Source organism: Octodon degus, unplaced genomic scaffold (genome assembly GCF_000260255.1).
Source record: "Octodon degus isolate 3935 unplaced genomic scaffold, OctDeg1.0 scaffold00046, whole genome shotgun sequence".
NCBI lineage: Eukaryota > Metazoa > Chordata > Mammalia > Rodentia > Octodontidae > Octodon > Octodon degus.
In genome coordinates this window covers 5734497-5757438 of record NW_004524622.1, presented here as the reverse complement: position 1 = coordinate 5757438, position 22942 = coordinate 5734497, and the positions used below count along the sequence as shown (strand labels likewise).

The window sequence follows — 22942 nt, the reverse complement described above, 5'->3', positions numbered from 1 at the left end:
TATACACTACAAAGTGGTACTTCATTTATATCCCCCTTTTTTGTTTACTTTTGTCAGAGATGTGTATTCCATTGCCATTCATATATTGTAGGTGCATGAATTCAGCAAAGTAATCCAATATAGTCCAGTAGTCTATAATAGTAGTGGGTTATCTGCATGACTGGCAATGTCAGAAGTTGTTGACTTGAGCCTTTTACAGCTCAGCATATCAATATGGCTTTACTTTTTATACCTTGTTTTTATACTTTTCTGCTGTGTGGTTAAGACCAAGATAAAACAAGACTTGTGTAACAAAAAATGCAACATTTGTATCTGACAAGGTCAGTCAAATCCCCTCAGGACTTACCCTTAAACCCTATAGGGCAACTTGTAGATCTTTAGTCAGTGTCAGTCATGTAGATGAGTCATAGCCATTGCTTGACCAATTTGCTCCCTGTGAAAGCCTGAGAGAATGTTTTCTCTCCATGTGACTCTCCTTAGGCACACTCTACATTGTCAAACTCTTTCCTTTGTGGTCCCATAATCTCCTTGATCAGAAAATTTGGGACACCATTGAGTTATGGGATATTACAGTACAGGTTTCCTTATGTCCTGAGTCCTCATTGACCTTGAAGGGCTAGGGCCAAAATTTTGGCTGTCCTTATAGTCCTTCTTTTTCTCTAATTTTTTGGTCTGCAAACTTAAGTTGTTAAACCTCCAGAAGAGAAGCTTAATGATATTATTACCCTGGAAAATAGACTGTTGAGCTTAATATCAGTATCTGTTTGAATATCAAACACCTTAGACATAACATGGATCTGGTATTTTCCGTCAATTGTTGATATACTGAACTTTAAATCCATACAGAATGTGAAAAAAAAAATAAAAAGCAAAAATAGAAATAAAGAATTACACATTTTTACACAGAAATTTAGAAATCTAACCACATAGAACATTGTAGAAGGACAGTCCTATGACATTTTTTTCTTGTCTCTTGTTTTCATTTATTACCTTTTTTAATAAATATAATTACGTGCTGTGCTTCTCTTGGTGTTTGACTGTCAGTAAAGGTGGGTTGGATGTTTTAGGGGCTCCTCACTGTGGCTCTGTGCTTTGTGTCAAAAGGATAGCTGTTAAAATAAAAAGATAAGCAAACTTATGGATAAAGCCATCAAAGCAAAACAGAAAGCCCTGGTTCTAATATGTATTTCAGAATGGATTTATTAAAATGTGGAGCGCCCGGGGAGATAGCTCAGTAAAATAGGCACTTGCCTGGCAAGCACAGGGTCCTGAGTTCAATCCCCAGTACAAAAAATATGTGGGGAGTCCGCAGCTCCACTTTCAGTCTGTGAAGTGTACCTCCTGTGTAATCTGGTTTCCTTTGGGTCTGTCCCGGTAGGTTAGTTCTAAGGACATGCTTCAGTTATCAGTGAGGGTGTTCCAAATAGAAATAGTTGTGATTTCCATTTAGTTGTTGATTTAGTTGTCACATTTAGGTAGAAGAACTAACTGGTGGTCAAAGAGAGTGAAAGTCAAAGGCACAAGCAGGTGTGTAGCAAATGAGAAAGACAGAGCTACAGACAGCAGAGAATGCTTACATACATGCTGCCTTGGAAGCAGGATTTCTAGCAGCAGGACGTAGAAAAATAATAGGAAGTTTGAGCAGAAGGACAATACTAAGATTAGGTTGGGGGAAAGGCACGCCTAAATCTTGCACTGTTTCTCATATTGTGAAGAAGGAAAATTGTTCAATTCTTCACTAAAGAATATGAAATCGATTCACAACTCTTGTGGTGATACTGCATTTGACTGAATATTTAATAAATGAGAAACTTTAGAGCCCAAGTAAATATGTTTTCAATATTTGTTTTCCTCCTGGGACAAGGAAAATTGAATTGCATTAGATTGTGTAGGGAAATGTATGGTACTGTAAATTCTCAAGTTTTGCAGCAAATTTAACATTGCAATAAAATATTGTCCATTAGAAGCAGCAACCAAACACCCATTAGTAGATTTTACTGCATTACTGTGTTTTTGCAGATCTGAAGAGGAGAACAAGATACAGAACAGAACAGTAATAATGACTGGCATCAGAAGTAGTGTGTTATTAATTTTCTAATTTGCATAAAGTATCTCTTACAAACTGGAATGCCTGTTTATAGGAGACACCAAATGTTCATAAAATGACATAAATTATTCTTAGCTGAAAAAAGACCGAGCTGCTTAACTAGGCTGGGTGGCACACTGTTCACTTGGAATGGTGCCATGGTGAACCTCAGAAAAAATCTAAGCCCTTTCTGTTAGCCAGACAGTAATATTTTAGAAGTGAATATGGTGTCATGAAATAGTACAGTCTTGCTACTGTACTATTTTTAAATCAACATCCCATACTTAACTGATCATGTACATACACGCGCGCACACACACACACACACACACACACACACAATACTAACAGCTACATTGCTTTGAGATAATGTATGGTGTTTTGCTCTTTGCAACTTCAAATGTTTGAGGATGCCTTGAATTACATTTAGCAATTAAAATTGACAAGTAGTATTAATTACAGTTCAAAAAAAGTTTAGCTTTATTTAGATGGTGCACTTTAGATCAATCATGTATCTATTTCCATAGTATTCTCTCCCTAATCTTTCTACAGAATACAAGGAAGTGGAATGGAAATTCCAGTCCAAAATGATCTCTACTCTTACCCTGGCTTATCTTCCCCATGAATTTCCTTACCTAGTAGTCTTTTAAATCCTACTGTGGCCCTAAGTCGTCTCCTCACAGCCATCCAGCTCTTTCCATCCTTCTAAATTTCTCATCTCTGATCTAATATTTGAGGACATGATAAAGAAAAAATCAGAAAGACTGTAGCTACACACTGCTTCATCAGTCTAAAATATTTAGTCCCTCTAAAAAGGAATTTTAGAAGAATTAATTGACACTATTTATGGAATCAGAATTTGTTATGTCAACCTGAGTTCTCGATATTCTTGAAAACAGAGTAACAGCACTGCTCTGTGCAGCTGATTTTGATCAGCATTCGAGTCTGCAATTTCTGAACCTCCACTTTGTTCCTTATTTGAACCCCCTATAGATTTCATCACTTCCAGGAGATGTCATTCCATTTTCCCGATGTCTAAAGGCGCTTGGATGTGCTCAATAGCTCCATCATTTAAAAAATGGTTTCAGCATCCAATGCCTCTGTGTTGTCTGTTTTGTGTATCATTTTGTCTCTTTATGCTCATAATAAGTTAGCTGAAGATAGAATCCCTGACCACATCAGTGCTATGGTTTCTATTGATGATAGTTTCTATAGTAATTGTTGTATTGTATTATTATAAAATCTCCATAACTTCAGTGAGTATGCATAGTTTTTATATGTTATGAACATTAAAAAATCTTCAAATACAATACTACAAGCTATCTGGCATTACACAATTTTAAGTTTAAAAGACTTTTTTGATGTATCTTTGCCTAATGTCCAACAGGGAGGAATTATGCATGGTTGAAATGTGGACAGAATAATTATACACTTTTTTGAAATGTAAATGCACATTTCCACTCTGAAAAATAGTGAATTCAAGATATATAGGAAAATCCTATTGCATGCTCTGAGATTTTACTTGTTTTGCTCATTAATAACCAGTGATGAGCTCCCCGTAATGGCATGACAAGGCTTGAACTCACACCTGGGATCTATTTTCCATTTCAGTGTCAGCCAGAGTGGCTACTTGTCTCCTAGAAAATACAAAAGGAAGGTGGTTTGAGTTCTGTCTAGTCTGTATTTTTGTCCTCAAAAGCTAAATACTTATAGAAATGACATGCATGTTGGCGTGAGCTCGGTTTGCTGGTCCATCTTTCGTTGTCCCCTCTGTGAGGCTCTGAGTAACAGCATTATTTTCCACTAAAACAAGAAACAGTTAAAGAATTCAGCCTTGATGCTAGTTTGGCTTTGGCTGCCTATTAGATTTCTGTGAATTCTTCATTCATAACAAAATAAAAACAAATTACCCCAGGCAGCCTCTCAAAATCCTAGAATGTTTGCTTGATAACCAAAGTCTAGTGCATAGATGGTTTCATTTTATTTTTTAATTAAGTAATTAGCTTGGGACAGAGTCTCACTACAATGGCTTGGACTCAGCGAGCCTCCTGTTTCAACCTCCCCAGCTCTGGGATTACAGGCATGTACCACCTCACCCAGTTTTGGTGACCTACACAGCCTGCCTGGGATTCCATGGCTGGCATGGCATGTAGTACCGGGGAAGTGAACCTGGGTCCTTGCGCTTGCCAGGCAGGCGCTTATATCACTGAGCTATCTCCTGAGCCCCATAGATAGCTTTAAATAAGGTTAAGAAAAAATTTCTATTTTAAAGCTAATGAAAATGTATACAATAATGTTAGTTTACTGCCTCTAAGCATTATTTTTGTTGTTTTTCAAACAGCTGAACAAGAATGACTTTGCTACATAGGAAAACTCTTTGGGGTATGGTGATGCATACCTGTTGTCCCAGCTTGCTGGGAAGCTGAGGCAGGAAGATTGCAAGTTTGAGCTATGTTTAGGCAGTTTAGTGAGATCCTAGATCAAAATTTAATTTAAAAAAGGTCTAGAGATGTAGCTCAGATCTTCCTGTGTTCAAACCCCAGCACCACAGATGACAGATGGATGGATGGATGATGGGAACACTAGGAAATTTATAACAATCTAGGATATATTAATATGTATATAACATATTTACATATTCTATGAAGCAAATTCTTATATTTTATAAATTCACATAAAATAAATGTGTTAAATATCTAGTAAATGTTTTCTGATAATATATTCAACCAGATGTCACTAAGTCATCTAGTTCTGTGTACTTATGATACACTTATTCTTAATAAAATGGCCAAATGTTGAAAAAAGTTGAAGCCCTCAAAGAGCTGTATGTGGAGCAATTCTTATTATATTCATTGCTCCAAGCTTTCTTTGATTAAAAAATATCAGAAGCAGGGAACCAACATAGAAACAAGAAAACACATGGTCGAAGTGTATTGTCGAACATCCTCTTAGTACAAACCCTGGACAGGCATGAGCTCTGAGCTTCAGCCCCGGCCCAGTGTGAATCAGTCTTGTGGCCAAGTCCTGCAAATTCCTGGGCCTCATTTGCTCAATGTGCAAAATAAGGCGGAAGAATCCTAGATGACCTTTACCACTTACTTCATTTCTTAATTTTTCTAGTCCTATCATTTCATATTGACATTGAAATGATTGAGGGTATAAACAGCAAAGAATGTAGACAACTCAAAGTGAAGTTAACTGTGGGTAATCAAACACATTGAGGGGAAAAAGAAAAATAAATTTTATTTCCTTTCAAACAACCTGAGAAAAATTATTTGTTACTATAGTTTTTCCTCAAATGTTCATTCACCTTATGGTATAGTTTAATAATATATCATCTCTGTGAGGAATTATTGTCAGTTTTCCCCTTCAAAATAAAAATGTCTTCCTTATATTTAGTAATTTAAACTAAAAATGTTGTTGAAATCAATATCAAAGAAAACAAGTTCTCACATACAGCTCCATGTTCACTTCTATATGTTTATACAACTTACATTATATACTTTCTTATGGAAATTATTTGATTACGTAAGTTTTCTTAAGAACATAATTAACTATAATTATGAAAAATATATCATGTCATGACCAATTACCCACAATATATTTAAAATAATTGGTAATATTCAACAAAAGCCATGGTAAAAATCATTGTCATGTTATGACATGCCTAAAAGTGCTGTTCAGGACTGAAGCTCTGCTCATTACTAAAGAGATGCTTGAAACTGTGTGCTTCTCTTTTCATGTGATGACAGAAGCACTTACTCCTGACCAAGGGATGCTGCATAGCTTGCATAAAATGCAGTGAATGAAAATTTCCTAGAGAAACTGGCTCATGCTTTCAGAGATACAGCACACACACACACACACACACACACACACACACACGCACGCAACTTATGCTTATTCTATCACAGGGATCATACATGTTAAAGTCAAAAGGAAATAGCAATTAGCTACTTTATTATCTGATTTTATCAACACAGAGCAATGTTGTCTTAGTGGATTTTAGGCATCACACCAAGAGTAGCATGATTATAAGGACTTTGGAATCTCATCTCTTTCTAATCGTCTATGTTCTTTTAGTGTGGTTTTGCAATAAATAATGCTTATATTCTATGTTTTCTCTTAAAATATTCTTTTATAACATTTGAGAGAAAATGCCAATATATTGTACCTATAAAATATGTAAATTTTTAAGATTCCATATTTTACAGTTATAATCAGTTTATACCCTAATTATGTTATATTTCACTTTCAGGTACACAAAGAGAGTGTATATGTTTGTATTTTAGTTTCTCTATGTAAAAAAAAAAGGTATTTAATTTTTCTACATTTATATAAAATGTATAAAACCTCCCTCCAGGTTATAGCAAAATTTTAATATAGTAATTCCTATTGCCATGTTTGCCACTTTGATAAATAGAAGAACTTTGTATAGAAAATAAAACCAAAATAAATTACTTTGAATCAAATAAAAAGTAGGCTGACTAGTCGGAGTCCAATTACAAGCTAATGTTAATTAGCTAGAAAATGTAATTATCAGAATAATTTCTACAGTGTATCTTAGAATGAGGTACCTGCCCATTAGATCCTTACAATGTAGACACAGTGATGGAATAGAAAAGTAGCATACACCTATTAATCATATACTTGAATAGCATTACTATGCCTCAATATAAATAGTTTTCAGAAATACTTCGGGCCAGCAAGTTGAGGGGCTAAATAAACAAAGAGATTGATCAAAGTCCTCAGGTAAGAGGGATCTAATTTGGCAGGATCAGTAAATGTCCAGTATTCAAGTCTACAGCTGAGAGGAGATGCTTATGATGGGTGAAAAATGTTTCATAATCTACAAATTATAAAATAATAATCATCATCAACAGATTATGAACCTAACACAATGCAGTGCACTATGGAGTTCAGCAAGAATTGCATCGAGGTAGATAATCAAGAACTTTTCTGTTCATATTTTGAAAATGTGCTTCGGTTTGCGCCCCGAGGCGGGCGGAGTCGCTCTCCTGCTTCGCTGCTCATCAGCTGGATGGGATTCTCCCTGACCTGGGGGGCATCAGTGTTTTCTTCTGCTTAGGCCTGCAGCTGGTTGGATAAAGCCGTTCACATTAGGGAGGACAGTCCGCTTTCCTGTCTATTCATTTAAATATTAACCTCTACCAGCAGCACCTCACAGAAACTTCCAGAACAATGTCTACCTATGTGTCGCAGCAGCACTGGCCCTGCCGCAGAGACGTAAATTAACCGCTGTGGCCAGCCGTGGCACTGCCCGCCACAGCCCTGAGTGCTGCTGCTCGGCTCAAGCCTCGCACGCTCTCCCACACTCCCTGGCCTCCAGGCTCGGCTCGGCTTTCCTCTCCGACGTTCTCCCCTTCCATGAAGACCTTTCTCACTTCACCCACTAGGTAGCCCTTGTTTCCGGTCCTCTCCTCACACGCCGCCTCCTCTCCGTTCTTTCTGGGGTAGCTTGCCCTGCCCATCACTGTCTCTCTCAGTATGCATTGCGTGTCTTCATTATCTGACACGATGCATATTAATTCAATCTATCACTAATACAATTGTGAATGCAATTTCTTTAGAGCAGTGACTTTAGTTCATCATGATCTCCTCGGTGTCTAGAAAAGTCTCTAGAACTGAACTATGATTCACTAAAAGTCTTTAGAAAAATTTAAGAAAATATGACTGTGGTGAATCCCTTCGGGGTCCATTTACAGAGTATCTGTAACTCTCCCCTCCTGAGGGGAGACATGAACCAAACCAAAGCAAATCAGAATGTGTGCTCCTCTTGTTGCTCCTCAGCTGTGAGGTAGGCCCATGAGCCGGTGTGGGTTGCTAGTGGCAAAGCAATAGACAGGGCATGCTACGTAGTTACCTTGGGTGCATATGAGATTGAATAATTATACAAGACTAACTTGAGTGGAAATCTGGATAGAAGTGATCCTAGATTACACCGATAAAATTTCATGTACCTCTCAAAGTAAACAAATAATTTGTGCAACCACATGGGAAAAGACTCAGAGACAGGCTAATGGCTGTAACTGTCTTGTGTATAGTAAATACCACGATGGTACAGATGCATACATAGGTGTTAGGGGTGCTGCACAAAGGAACGTGGAGCGCTGTGTAGACAGCATGAGCACTCCGCAGACTCCCACCAGATAAGAGCTGTCAGCGAGACTGCTGCTAGCACTTTGATTCCTCTCTTACTTCTGCTGACTGGAGAATATGCCATCACAGTTACAGCTTGGAATGAGGTCAGCCCTCAGCAACACAATTAACCCAGAGACACGAGAGTGCCAAGTCCAGGCCCTTGTACGTGAGGGCAGCCTTGATACTTGATTAGTTGGCCCAACATTTGCATGGGAAGCAAGTAGCGTTGTGTGTCTTTGCTGGTGGAAAAAAAGGTGTGAGATGTTTTCCCAGACTATTTCTAAGATCCTGTCATGTTTTAAGAAGACATTTATGGTGCCCTTAACCCTCTCTTCTGTCTCCTTCAGTCTCAGGTTACTTCCATATGCCCTTACTCACACTCCTGAATATGAAATTATGTTTTCCTCTAAGGTTTGTAGCAGTTTAACAACATAACAGTGATTTATCAATTACTGCATTGTCAAAATTTTATAGTAAGTCTATGGAATTGACTCATGCTGAAATACAAGCAGTATCTGTGTGTATGGCTTATTACTAAAAGACAATCTGAAAGCAGCTTCTGCTGACCACATTAACTCAGCGTTGTTGGTAATGCAGCTGCATGTATGTACTATCAGTCTTCAATGTTCTTTTACACATGGGACTCGTGTTGTGAATTTTCTTATGTAGCTGATTATATCTTATAGTTATACTTATGAACAATATGTGAACATTTCACTTTTAATACAAGAGGTAGCTTTTGTGGAAGAAAATAAGAATTGAAGTGTGGATTTTTAAAACATTACTACACAGAATCTGATCTGTTTTTCATCTTGACACTTTGGTCAGTAAGGAAATGTACTAGGACAGCTCCACCACAGATTCATTCATCCTGTGTTCATGTGGTCTTTATTGGTCAGGTTCTCTGGGCTGCTGTGTAGCGGTGTGTAGGAACATATGGCAGAGAAGTAGAATAAAGCAATCTATAAATGTGGATTCTACTTGCATAGTTGAGTGAAAATAGTTCTCAAATTATTATCATAAAATATTTCACAGGATTTTTCACATTAACTGTAACCACTTGCACCTAAAGCCGAAGTTCTTTGCTCTATGTTCTAGAAATGCTGGAGCTCTTTTGATAAATTCCCAGGCTCCAAAAATAGGAATCCTGATTTAGTTGTTCTGGGATGAAGCCTAGTCATGTTACCATTGACTGAGATCACCAGATGATTACAATGAGTAATCTCAATTGAAATGCTCGCTCCTGGCTTATTTTTGAAATAGTTCCTGGTTTTAGAAACTAATCTTACTGTACTTTCCCGTAAGATGCACAATGACTTCTGACAGAACGATCCAGCTTCTGAGCCTGTTAAATGACACTGCCGAGCTGAGGCCTGCTCTTCCGCAGGCACCTGCTAGGTGTTGTGTCACGTTGTGTCTGAGGTGTGTGCACTCAGTGCTCATCTTCACAATGACTGCAGACTTCCGCTGGAGACTTAGAGGGTGAGAGTGTTGCCATGGTTTCTCTGGACAGAACGTGTGGGGGGGGGCATGATTCTCGTCCAGTTCCGCTAAATTCAAGGACTCCTTCCAGGTTACACCTCCTTCAGACTTTGAAACTGCATCTCCGAATTCAGCTACAGCACGCTTCCTTCACAGCTCTCTCGACATTGGACAGATTCCTTCTTCACCCATGTAATCTAACGTTGCATTTGCATGCCTTGCTAGTAGATGGAATGCCCCTCCCACTTTCACTTGGCTTCTTGGCCATCCTTTAAGGTGCAACTCAAATGCTGCCTCTTCAGTCATGCCCTTCTGTGTCTGCTGTGGCAGTGGTCACCTCCTCTACGACAATTCCCAAGTGTTACCTAGAACTCCCTCTGATTTTCTCTTTATTACATTTATTTGTACTGTGACTAGCACTGCTTTTGTTTATAAGGTCTTTGAGAACACTGTTGTGTCTGATTCATGTCTGTATTTGGTGCAGTGCCTCAAACAGCACCTAGCCCATTGCTGAGGCCGAGAAAAGTATTTGCTAAAGGAAGACACAGTGAATGAAAAAGAATAAGCAATTTAGTTAAGGTCACCTAACAAATCTACACTTGGGACAGCCAAAAAAACTGAGCTGTACATACAATATGATACATAGCTTCAAACATCCCTATTTCTTTTGAAATATTTCTATTTTATGTGAATTTGATTGCAAAATATATCAACTTTTTAAATGGGAATTTGTGAATGCTTTGGATTTATATGTAAGACAAGGAAGAAATAACCAATAAATAAAAAATAAGAGCATTCTTCTGTTCCTGGTCATTTACTTTAGCAACTGGAAAGAAAATAGTAAAGCTTATATATGTGTGATGACTTGGAATGACAGCATGGTCACAAATGTTTTAGCAGCAGTATTTTTAGAAGCTCTTTTTACATTTAAGCAGAATTTCACATTCTAATTCATTTAAGATTCACTTAGATGTACAACTTGTACTCATTAAAGGGACACTAGTGCATATAGTATAGCTATCAGATGTTATAGACTTTTTTCAATAATAGAAAGAAAGGATGCTTAGAACTTTTACTGGCATATTGAGAAAAAAATAAAAAACCAAGCTATTCCTTAGAATATCCTTGGTTGTTTTGAAGAGTTTCTTTTTTTATGTATTTAGTACAAAGTCTACAGGGTCTCTACACAGATCAGACTTGTAGTGATGCTCCTGTTCTCAGCCACGTTCTGGGATTATAGGCACGTGCCACCACATCCAGTCTCATTTGCCATCTCGAGATGCCCCGGGGTGGGGGCGGGACTGTCAGAGCATGTCAGGGATTGAACCCGGGTCCCTACACCTGCCTAAGTAGTCACTTTAGTCTGCTGAGCTATCTGGCCAGCCCTTCTGAAGAGCTTTTTTGTCTTAACATCTATTTAGGAAATTATTTGATTCCCACAATGAATGGTTTTGTTTCGTATGCTTTAGATACCACTTTGTACTTGGTAGAGATTACACGGGCCAGTGATCTGCTACTTGCATTACAGGACACAGCTGTTGCGCTATAAATTGTAGATTGTTCTGCATTAAAATAAATGATGTTCTGAAAACAATTTTAAATCAGTGTTATTAAAGCTATGAGTTCTGAGCATGTTCTAGTGTGTTCAGAGGATGCATACAATTTGAGCATGGCGTACTCTTACCAGTTTGCACACGGGAGTTATTCAACATCAGAAATCTAGTCCATTAAGCTTACTTACATATCTCAGAAATAGGCAAAACCACTTTCTCAGATAGGAAATCATTTTGCAGACAGGACCAAGCACTGGATACCTTAGACTTTATGCAGTTACACATTTGCTTTTGTGAGTGCTCCTTAGAGTGAAAGCTGCTATACATGACAGGCACGTGAGTGATTGTGGTTGTGTTTATTTAGGACCACTGAATTTGTGTGTGTGTGTGTGAGAGTGTGTGTGTGCACATACACAGCACTATGTATTAAGCTCAAGAGTTTGCCACATCACTAGTACTATTTTGTTTTTTATTTTGAGAGAGGAAGCTAAGTTCCCCAGGCTGGCCTTGAATACACAATCTGCCTGTGTCCAGGAACACTGAACTTTGAATAGCACATAATTTCACATGTAATATTTTATTTTGCTTTTAATGTTTTTAACCTCTTTGAAAATATTATAGTGGTTGGTACATTATGTCAACTAGGGGAGTTGAAGACTTGGCTGGATGGCTTGGTGGGGGCCCCTCCCTAGGGTGTGGAGGGCCCTCTCTTGAGTGACTCAGCACTTAAAGGATATATAAAGAGATTTGAGGGAGGATGGTTGGTACCACCTCCTTCAAGGAGCTCTGATCTTCGTAGTCAGTGTGCAAGGAAGAGAGGCTTGCTAGAAGCCGCAGCCATATCTCCTCCCTTTGCTCTTTGTTGTTTTCCACTACCACAGATTGCTCCCCTCTACCGTGTACCAGTCTGCCTTGGAGCCCATGGAGTGTAGACTGAGACCTCTACTAACTATGAGCTAAATTAACCTTTCCTTCCTTAACTTTGGGTGTTGGGTATTTTGTCCCAACAATGAGTAAAAAGGAACTAAGCCAAATAAGTCCTTGATGCATGAACCATACAAATGTAGGGTGTGGGTCAAATTTGGCTTTCAGATCACAGTTAGCTAAACTCTGCTTTAAAACTAAGTATAGGTCTAAAATCTAGTTATAATTGTCCTAAGACAGTTATTACTGGTGGTAGATTTTTGAAATGTTACAAAGCATCATCATATGTATTGAGAAAAATAGTGCAACTAATAAAATTGTGCAAAATCCTAGTGTGAAAAAACTATAAAAAACAGCTACCAATAGCAGAATAGGAAAAATATGAATTTATAGGTAAATTACCAATTGCAGTTATATTTTAAAAAATTTGACTTATTTCACCATGGTTATCCACATTAAAAAATATACTGCAATATATTCTCCAAAATTAATACATTTTTAACATGCTTCATTAATCTTCATAATATTGCTATCAGTTCACAGAGAATGTTTATCCTTCTGTGAGGATGTTTCACTTCTTTCTTCTTGAGCAGTTCCTTTTAAAAAGAGTAGTCCTTGACATTGAGGTTTCACTCTTATGTATTCTTAAATGCAAGGTTTTCCTTTAGATTTGTACAGTTCAAGACCCTAACAGTCTAGAATTTCCCTAGTAACAAATATTTTTATAATCATGGTTGATGCCACATGAAGAACCATAAGGGGAGTCAGGAAAGGATACTTCAAGAAGTTGGTTATATTCAAGTTGATATCCACATTAGCTGTTGGATTTCTATAGTGATGTTTAAGAAAACAACATAGGACACAAATCAAACTGCTGAGCATCTGACGTGGCCAGTTGAATTCAGCACCCTTGTTATGATGGTGCTAGTTGGCCAATCCACAAGATAGATAAGCATGTTCACAGAAAACTTGGCTTTCCTCTTCACACCCTATTCCAGAGCTCTCCTCCAAGTGAGATGCTGACTGTCAACCTTTAGTGCATCATTTCTGAATCTGAATCAGGTTGAGAAGACCCTCATTTCTAGGTCTGGCTCAAGTATTTATCATACACCTAACTCTATAATAAAATAAATTAAAATAAAATTAATATAAAAAGTTCTTCTAAAATTGCCATGAGCTCCTTGTGATTAAATGACCAATACCAGGCCTGATATCAAAGGAGTGAGTTGAAAGAACATAGACGGCTTATAGAAGAATCTGGATGCCTGTGAAGATTGATGAGAACTTCCTGTTCACTGGAAGTGGATTAAACGTCAGAAACAACCGTGCTTGCAGGACACTCTGGGAGCAGAGCGTGGCTAAGCTGCACTTCTGGTGAGCAGGGCCTGAGCGAGCGCGGAGGACCTGGAAGGCTGTTCTCTGCCATGAATGAGGACGCCTCTGCCAGGAGGAGTGAGACCTTGGGACTGTCCCTCATGAAGTGGTAAAGGACGTGGAAGCTTTTGGTAGAGAGGGGCCTGATAAAAATTAAGGTATAGTAGTTGGAAACATGTCCTAAAAAGCGCTGCTGGCTGATCACTGTCGTGATCTCAATGCATCTGTATACAGGAGCATGCAGGACATGCTGTGTGTCCTTGGAGGTGCACTGCAGGAGGGCACTGTGGTGGCCCCAGGACTGGTCACCTAAAACAGCCAGGAAGCACAGTCCTTTTTTTCTGCAAACGTCTGAGCTCTTTCAGACAAGGCAAGCTTTATATGTTTTCAACGTTTAACTTTAATTAAGGCTCTTTTCTCATAGTTGAATAGTCTCAACAAAACGAACAAAAATGCTGCTGTATTATCTAAGAATAGAGATCGAAACACAGTAACATTAAAGAACTGATGGAAGCAAATCCGTTCCGGATGCTGCGTTGCCGCATGCAGGCAGCGCTCCTGCATCTGCGGCCCACCGCTCTGCACACTGGTCGGCAGGGCCAAGCTCGTGCCGGAGGAAGTGCACAGAACAGCCCAACTTTTGATCAACAATTTATTGAAATAAACTTAAGGTCTCAAAAAGGAAAATTTGCCTGCTCAAATTTGAAGAGCAAAATGACAATACTGAATTTGTACTTTTCACTCTTCAGCCTCACAATCTTATCGCCTTCACGGGCACATTATGGTTCAATTTCAGATTCAAAACTAATACCCGGTGATGTCAAATGAATGATTTAGGACAATAGGAAAACAACAAATGAACTTGCTATTAGTCTTGTATTTTCACTCTTATTTCTAAAATACCTGAGGTAACAGTTCTTCCTGATATCTCTATTTCTTTACTTTTGGATGGCTGCTACAGTCAGTATGCTATCTCAATACATTTTGCCTTTTGCTTAGTTTAGAAATAGGGACAGTGTATAAATTTTAATTGACTTTTCTCGTGGCTTTTTCATTTATTTCTCAGTAAAAAAATGTTTTCAAATCTTCACATTTCTACACAACACTTTTTTCTCATGAATGTATAAGGATTTCAAACTTTCAGAAGACTTCAAAATGTACGAAAACATAAATCTAACTAGTTCTATCAGTTTCCTAGATCTGTCCTAGCAAAATGTCATAAACTTGGGGGACAAAAGCAGCACATTGTTTTCTATTAGCTTGAATACCAGAAGCTGGAGGATGAAGTCTGAAGGGAAGGCATCCACAAGGCCGGGCCCATCCTGGAGACTCTAGAGAAGAATCTTCCTCAAAATCGGCCAGCCTGTGGCCAGATCACTTCGACCTCCACCTCTCGCGTCACCTGTTCTCCTTCTTTCTCTGTACATCTCTTGCTCTCCTCACGTTTTATGAAGAGAAGTGGATCTAGGGCTCATTGCAGTCAGGAACAATTTCATCTAGGTCCTTGATGGGCACAAATTTTGAGACGCATCATTCAGTCTATTTCTGCCTAAAAATGTTTTGGCATTTTATTTGAATTTGCCAAATAGGGAAGAAATATAAAAAGAAACAACTAAAGCAAATTTTTGAGACCACACTAATGATTTGACCATATTATAATTATTGTCCTGATTTTATTTTTTTTTCTAATTTTTCATGTCTATGTCTTCTTAGTCTGACTATTTCATTACTGGAAAAGTTGCATACATTTGACATCTGACCAGATTCCACCAAACCTTTATAAGGATTATGCTTTTTGGTCTTTTCTCCTGATGAATGAAGTGTTTGTTATGAGTGCATTTGATTTGGGGCCTCTGTTTGAAGGTATGTAAATGTGCAATGTTTAAAATGAATTCAAAGAGCAGATGGCAAGACCTTAATGATCAGATTAGCTTTGCACCCATCTGGAATTTAGGGATGACTTCATTACACTTTTCTAATTCATTCATTCTTCCCTGAATTCTCTGATGAAGGATTTTGTGCATAATTGTGCAATATAAATATCTTGGAATGATAATAAAATACATTGCCATTATGAGATAAAATATGAAAATAATTCTGTGGAGCTCTAATAGTGTCAGTGTCATTATAGTTGCATTCGGTATTTTTCCCAAATTAATGTTACTACAATATATTCCTCAAGGACACATGACAAATCTATTTGGTTCAAGGTGTTTCTACATATCTATTATTCCAATAAGTTGTTTGAAAAATGTCTTTAGGTGGGGCCAAGGAGATGGCTCTGTAGAATAAGTGCTTGAATGGTAAGCGCAAGGGCCTGAGTTCAGTCCCTGGTTCCACCAAAAAAAAAAATAAAAATGTCTTTAGGAAGTTCTATATTATTGTACATTAATAGGATCAACCAGTTCTATTTAATTAGCCTGACATGAATTACATGTATGCTAATAAGATGAAGAATATTTTATTTGCAAGAATTTTTTTTTTTTTTTTTTTTTTTTGAGACAGGGTCTCGCTGCGCAGCTAAGGCCGCCTGTGCTCACTCTGTAGCACCCAGGCCCGTGTCAGAATCGCAGCGGTGATCCTCCAGTCTCAACCACCTGTGGTGTTTGTTTCATCAATAACTTTGTTTAAACAATACTCAAGGACCAGCGGGAGAGAATAGGGATATTTCTATCAATAATAATGCAACATAAATGTTTGAGGTTATGTCTCTATATTTCTCATTTTTTCATGAGTAAAAATGCAAAACAATGTGAATGTTCCCTTCATCACTGGAAAGCAGGGGAGCTGGTGCGTTCGCCTCTTAGTGTGCTAACTCTGCACACCGGACCAAGCTGCTTGGGTCACTCATGTTTTAATTGCAAGTGGCTACCAGCAACCTGGAGCTGCCTGGCGGTGAGCTCAGGCCATGGCCCATTAATTAAGTGTAACTGCCTAAAATGTTCCCCAAGTACCATTCTAATTTTATAATTAATAAACCCACAGAAGTACCTGGAGTTATCCTGGTGTTAGTCCATTTTCTGCATCTTGGTATTTGTCTGTTTGCTACTGTGTGACAGAATACCTAATGCCAATGAATGGAAGCCATTTCTTGTTTAACAGCTGAATTATGTTCCTGCAACTAGCGACTCAGATGGCTTGGCCACTCAGTGTGAAACTATGCACAGTGTGTTGCAATATTTAGAGTAAAGAAATGGCCAAAAGAAACTCCAGGCTGGTGACTTCGCCTTTGTCTGCACAGCTCTTCCATGAGTGCTGTAATGTGTAACAAAACATAAAACTACAGCTCTCTACAGTAACAACCAGCAAAAATAACTATCCTTATAAACAAGGTATCCTGCATAAAAAAGACATTGAGGGTCCATAAATAGTATGTAGTGAACTGTACAAAAAAGAACAGCACAGAAGTCTGAACAGTGTGCCTTAGTTGTTAAATCTGAAGAGTGGTTAAACAGGCAGGTGGTTGAGCAAGAACATCTCTAAAGAAAAAAGGCTTATTAAGCTCATGGTTTTGGAGGCTGAGAGTTTAAGTGAGCTAGCCAGGGTCCCACCAGAGCTGCAGTAGTCCTTTCCCAGGTGACACCCCACTAACAAAATTATTTTCTACTAGGATTTGCCTCTTGAAGAGTGCAGTATCTCTCAAAACATCACTTTGGGGACCATGCGTGCAACACAGGAACATTTGGAAAATGCACTGTTTATATCCAAATCATGGCAAGATCCTTATTGAACAACACGTGCAGGGAGAGTGGAGCACTCTGCCTGCCCTTAGGCACCCACCCCACCCCACTCTGTCACCATTGCCCCACTTTCGTTCTCGGTCTTCTGCCTTGCTCTTCACTGCACTCACAGCCCACGTTCCTCTCTGCCCCTGATCCTTGCATGTTGGTTCCCTATCACATGTCCTTCCTCTTCCTCTGTCTCTTCTGTCACAGTTCACATCTCCTCTCTCCATGACATTAGTCTCAATGATGCTAGTTCTTAATAAGCTATGTCACATAGGAATTCCTGATACAGCTTAGGGTTAGCAAACACTCTCTGGCATAGTGTGACAGAATGGCCTTGTCATTCTCTAATTGTATCACATTCATTCCCTTCATGAATGAAATAAAATTCATGCATGCAAAATATGCATATAAACATCTTTTATATCTCCCATAGAATCTGGTGCCATTTTATACTATGGTAAATAAATAAGAAAAATCATTTTTATATATGTTATTAAAGAAGACATTAACATAAGCTCTTCCCATTATCCTAACATACTTTCCACAACAAACTTTTGAGGTTTCACTTCACTAGTGGAGGAGTTAACTCTCTGAAATGAAGTACCTTGCCAAGGAGCAAACAAACCAGTTAGTGTTGAAGTGCAGTAATTGAAAAGTAGTTTTTAACCTTTATGTTACCTCTACATAGCAGATGATCACTGAGTGTTTGCTTGGCACAAGTTAAGACAGTCAATATGTACACTTAACAAGGTGGCTGGCCACCGGGTTTCCTATATAATTTTATTTCTGCCTTAATGTCACTTGCAGTGATAGACACAGTCCTAAAAGGACTTCTAGTCAATTTAGCAGTAACTTCACACTTCAATAGGAACCCTTTGTTTCAAATATAGGAAACATAAGTCATAGAAAGAAAATACAAACACTCATTTCTGCTTTCAAAAGCTAACTTCTCCATGGACTAGAAGTAGAACGCAAACAAAATTGTTAGGTGGAGTTGAACTCATGGGCTCACCAGGCAGGGTATTTTTCTGTTTGTTTGTTTGTTTGTTTGTTTGTTTTGTATTTTTAGGGCAGGGTCTACAGGGTCTCACTACTAGATTGGACTCATAGTGATCCTCCTGTTTACAGCCTCCCTAGAACTGAGATGATAGGCACGTGCCACCATGCCCAGTCTCAATTGTCATCTCAACATTCCTGGGGTGGGGGGAGGGCAGGGCCAGCATGGCAGACCTAGGGATCGAACCCCTGGCCCCTGAGTCTGCTATTTGCAGCACTCGAGAACTCAGATCCCTGGTTGTGGGAATGAACACATTTCATACAGGGTGGGTGTGTGGCTGATCTTCATTGGCAGTTTGCCTGGCTTAAGAGACTCCTGGAGCAATCACTGGGTCACAGGGGCTCTGTACTCACCGGTGGGCTAGTCCACTGATGCTCATAGTGGAATATGCCCCGAGGAGGGACCCCCTAGGTGTGGATTTCAAAGTGCGGCTCCAAGGACATGTCTCTCCCTGGTGCTCCTCTTGTGTTAAATCCTGGCCACCATGAAATATGTAGCATTACTCTAGCAAGCCCCTCCACCACAAGGCTCTGCTCTGCAGCCAGTGGCCTATGGGCAGGTGGCCTGTCCTCCTGTAACCTGTAGGGGCCAGGCACTGCATCTTTCTTTTCCCAGCATCACTGACTGACCCATACAATGAACTACTAGGTGAAGCCAACATGCTATGAGATTCCTCGACTTGGGATCAACTTTTGATTCTAAAAGTTGTGCAGCGACTACTCTTTGTATCATATTATATATTATGTTTAGGGAATAAAAAGCACCAGTAAGTTCTCAAGATGAAGAGTACAGCTCTCTTAGGAGATCCTAATGATACCACCATGCAGAGACTAGAGCGGCTGTCTGTGGGTGGGCTGCTGTGGGACTGACGGTCCAATAAAGGGTGGGCTCTGGTGTTCAGAAGGGAAATTTCCAAAGTACGTATCTTGCTCCTGCTAAGAATGAGAATCACAAAACTAACAGTTGGAAAATGAAATTTTCTTTTTTCCAACTTTATTGAGACTGAATGAACAGAAGTTACATCCATTTAAGGTGTACATGTGGAGCTGTACTTTGTTGTATTCACATTATCACATGAACACAATCATGTGTCCATCCTCTCACAGTCATCAGTTGTGTGTATGTGTGTGTGTGTGTGTGTGTGTGTGTGTGTGTGCACAGGTGTACAGCATGTAAGATCTGCTTTGGTGATCAACTTCAAGCGTGTATTACACTACTATTAATTACAGCAATGAAAACAAACCTCTTAGAGACTGAGCATCCAAGCTGCAACCCCAAGCGTGCTTATTTATCCCAAAGAGCCGACACTGTGATTAAAGCTGAGTACGGGGGTTTTAGTTTGCAATGAAAAATACATGCCCCCAAACCTTGTTTTGCAGATTTGAAACCTTATGCCTTTTGATTAACAATTCCCTTTTCCTGCCACTCTCCAGGCCTTGACAACAAATGTGTTCTCTGCTGCCATTTGTTTGATTTTTCTAGATTCCACATTTAAGTGAAATCATGCAACATTTATCTTTCTGTGCTTGACTCACTTCACCTAGTTTTATGTCCTCCAGACTCAAGGTTGTTATACATGGAAAGAGTTCTTATTTTTTACTTTATTTTTAAAATTTTTTTTAGCGGAACTGGGGATTGAACTCAGGCCCTTGTGCTTGCCAGGCAAGCACTTATTCTACTGAGCCATTTCCCCAGCCAAGAGTTCTTACTTTTAAAAAACATAATATTCTATTATGTGTAGGTGTGTGTGTATATATATTTATTATGTGTAAGTTTGAAAAACTACTTGTCACTCAAGTGTGAAAGGCTGCATGCACCTGGGGAGATAGTTCAACAGTCTACATGCCTGCCTGGAAAGCACAAAGGCCTGAGTTCAGTCCTTGGCACTGAACGCCTTGCTGGCCCCAGAACCCCAGGCAGGCTGTGCCAGCCCCAAAACCAGGCGTGGTGGCTCACGCCTGTAATTCAGTGCTGGGGAGGCTGAGACAGGAGAATCACTATGAGTCTGAGCTGCATAATGCAACCCTATATCCAAAAAATAAATTTTAAAAAAAGATGCATATATTAGTTTCATAGTTTGTCTACTATTACAGTAGAGCTATAATGAACTTAGGGATATAGATTTATCTCAGATGTCCTGATTTTATTTCCTTTTGATATGTGGCCAGAGGCAGGATGCCTCGTCATATAACAGTTCTACTTTTATTTTTTAACTGGGAGCTCCACGATGATGACTTTATATGGCCTTAATTATCTTCAAGGGCCCCTCCAAGACCACAGTGGGACTCATTTTCCACCTCCTAGGTCCCCGCAGAAGAGACAGTGTTTCAATGTGTGAAACCTTAGATGACCCTCAAATCATACTCAGTCCACAGCAGTTTTGAGATGAACACAGCAATTGTCAAAAAAGGAATCTGAATCTTCAAGAAGCAAGAGCCATCGTAGAGAGTTATCTTTAAACAAATATTGCAAACAAGTTGTTGTGAGGGAATATCAATTTAGTTCCCATTCTGCTACCAGAGAGAGGGAAGAACTGCCTTGTAAATCAGCACCTCTGTAAGGGAATGAAAAGGAACAGCATGAAAATGTCCCTGCTGACATGCATGGCTTGATTCATGGAACAATTTCTTCCTACCTCTTAGGCTGCTGACTGGCTTCTCTGTATAAATCTTCCTGAAGATTCCACAAAGGACTAGCCAATCGTAGAGACTAGCTAAAAACCTTTACCTGGATCCAATTCCCAGGATTTAAACAAGAAGTGCTGCATACATGTAAAAGCAAATGACACAAAGACTACAATTTGCAAGCAAGGCCCAAGGACCTCTGGGGTGTTCATGAACACCACAGGCCTAAGTGCTTTTCCGGACATTAATTTTACAAGCTTTCCTCTGTCAATAGGCAGGTCTGTCACCAGCACCATGTGGTGAGCGTTACACTTCGGCAGGGAAAGTAGCCGCTCCCTTCACCCGGGAGCTTGACTCGGAGTAACCAGAGGACAGAACAATGTCCTACACTTAAGCTGCCTGCTACATGTGATGTAAAAATGCAATTAGTCAGGAAAGAGCAGGGGCAGCAATTGGAACTAACTTAATAAAAAGCTTTCATTTTTTTTTAAGGAGTGAAATTCAGTGGTAAACAGTAAATGTTTATGCAGAGGAAATTAATCTAATTAGAAAATATTTACATCTACATTTAAATTATCGGCAGCTAGAAGTACTACTAGCTGTATGAACTTGGCATTTTCTGACAGGGGGAGAAGCAAGCTCTCTTGACCCAGTGATCTGCTATAATTGGGGTATTATTTTTCATCAGTGTGTCTATTTTGTTATCAATTTTTTATCAAACAAAGAAGTGTTCTCTCAATCTTCATCCGCTGTTGGTAAAACCCAGGCATTTTAGGTTCTATTTTTAAATGAAAATATTGATAAATAATGTACTCGTTTCCTCATCAAATCAATGTTCTAGAAGTGATCCGTGTAACGAGACAGGAGTGAGGAAAACCGCCTGGAGTCCTGGGCGGTGGAGAACCGGGGATCGAACTCAGGCCCTTGCGCTTGCCAGGTAGTCGACTGAGCCATCTCCCCGAACCCTCCTCCCGTGTCTCTTGATGGAGTCCTGTCAGCGTGCACTGCGGTCACTTTCTTGCTGCACATCCACAGAAGCCTGCTTTTCCTAGCAAGGAGTCCTGCTCAAACGGGATAAACCGCATTATCCCGGAGCAACGGCTTTCCAGGCGCTGCGCACACTTGAGGCCACCTGCGTGACCGGAGAAGCTTACACTGCCCACGCTCTGCGCCTGATTCTTGCCCTGGTCGCCTCGCACTTTGGCTCATGAAGGAGCGTGTTGTACCTGGGACATCCAGGTCCTTTGCAAAGCGAAGGAGCCACGCTCAAGCCCCGGCCCCCAGCCCCCCGGCCTCCAGCCCCCCAGTCCCCAGCCCCCTGGGCCCCCAAAACCCTGGTCCCCAGACTCCTGGCCCCCAGCACCCCAGCCCCCCGGCCCTCAGCCCCCTGGACCCCCAGGCCCCCGGCCCTCAGCCCCCCGGCCACCAGGCCCCCAGGTCCCCAGCCCCCTGGACCCCGGCCTCTGCATGCTTCGGCCTTGGTTGTCACTGGGCTTCCCCGCGCTGGTCTCCGGAGCAGAGCTCGGGTGCTCTCCGCCAGCTGCTCCCTGTCTCTCTGCCGGCTGAACCCACGTCCTTCGGGCTGCTCACGGTATGGGCTCAGACGTCGGGCTGTCCAGGAGCCAGTGGCCACGGGGGAAATGCGTTCTGGTCTTTTCTATGTGGGAGGCAGATATCCGTTCACTAGTAGATGGTGGCTCCAGACTTGACAGGTCATTTTTAGGAGATCCTGCACTATCGATTGTATTGAACACCGCTCCCAATAAGCGTGAGTGGGCGCATACATGACCCTGTGCTGGGAAAGACAGCTGTGCACGGGATGCGCGGTGGTCCTGGGTCGTCGCCGTGGTCATGGTCGTCGTCGTGGTTCTTCTTCTTCTTCTTCTTCTTCTTCTTCTTCTTCTTCTTCTTCTTCTTCTTCTTCTTCTTCTTCTTCTTCTTCTTCTTCTTCT

At 40.1% G+C, this 22942-nt stretch overlaps 1 protein-coding gene and 1 long non-coding RNA gene across 2 annotated transcripts in view; one reads left to right on the top strand and one right to left on the bottom strand.

The window, feature by feature from the left end:
- LOC111817004 overlaps positions 1–8220 on the bottom strand; it is a 13074-nt gene extending 4854 nt beyond the window's left edge. The window contains exons 1-2 of the long non-coding RNA XR_002821300.1: positions 8210–8220; positions 4201–4205 (exon numbers count right to left, since the gene is read on the bottom strand). This is a non-coding gene — a long non-coding RNA (uncharacterized LOC111817004). The remainder of the gene's footprint in view (positions 1–4200; positions 4206–8209) is intronic.
- Positions 1–22942, top strand: part of Ctnna3 (catenin alpha 3) — a 1779311-nt gene that overhangs the window by 879437 nt on the left and 876932 nt on the right. The gene's annotated exons all lie outside the window — the stretch shown is intronic.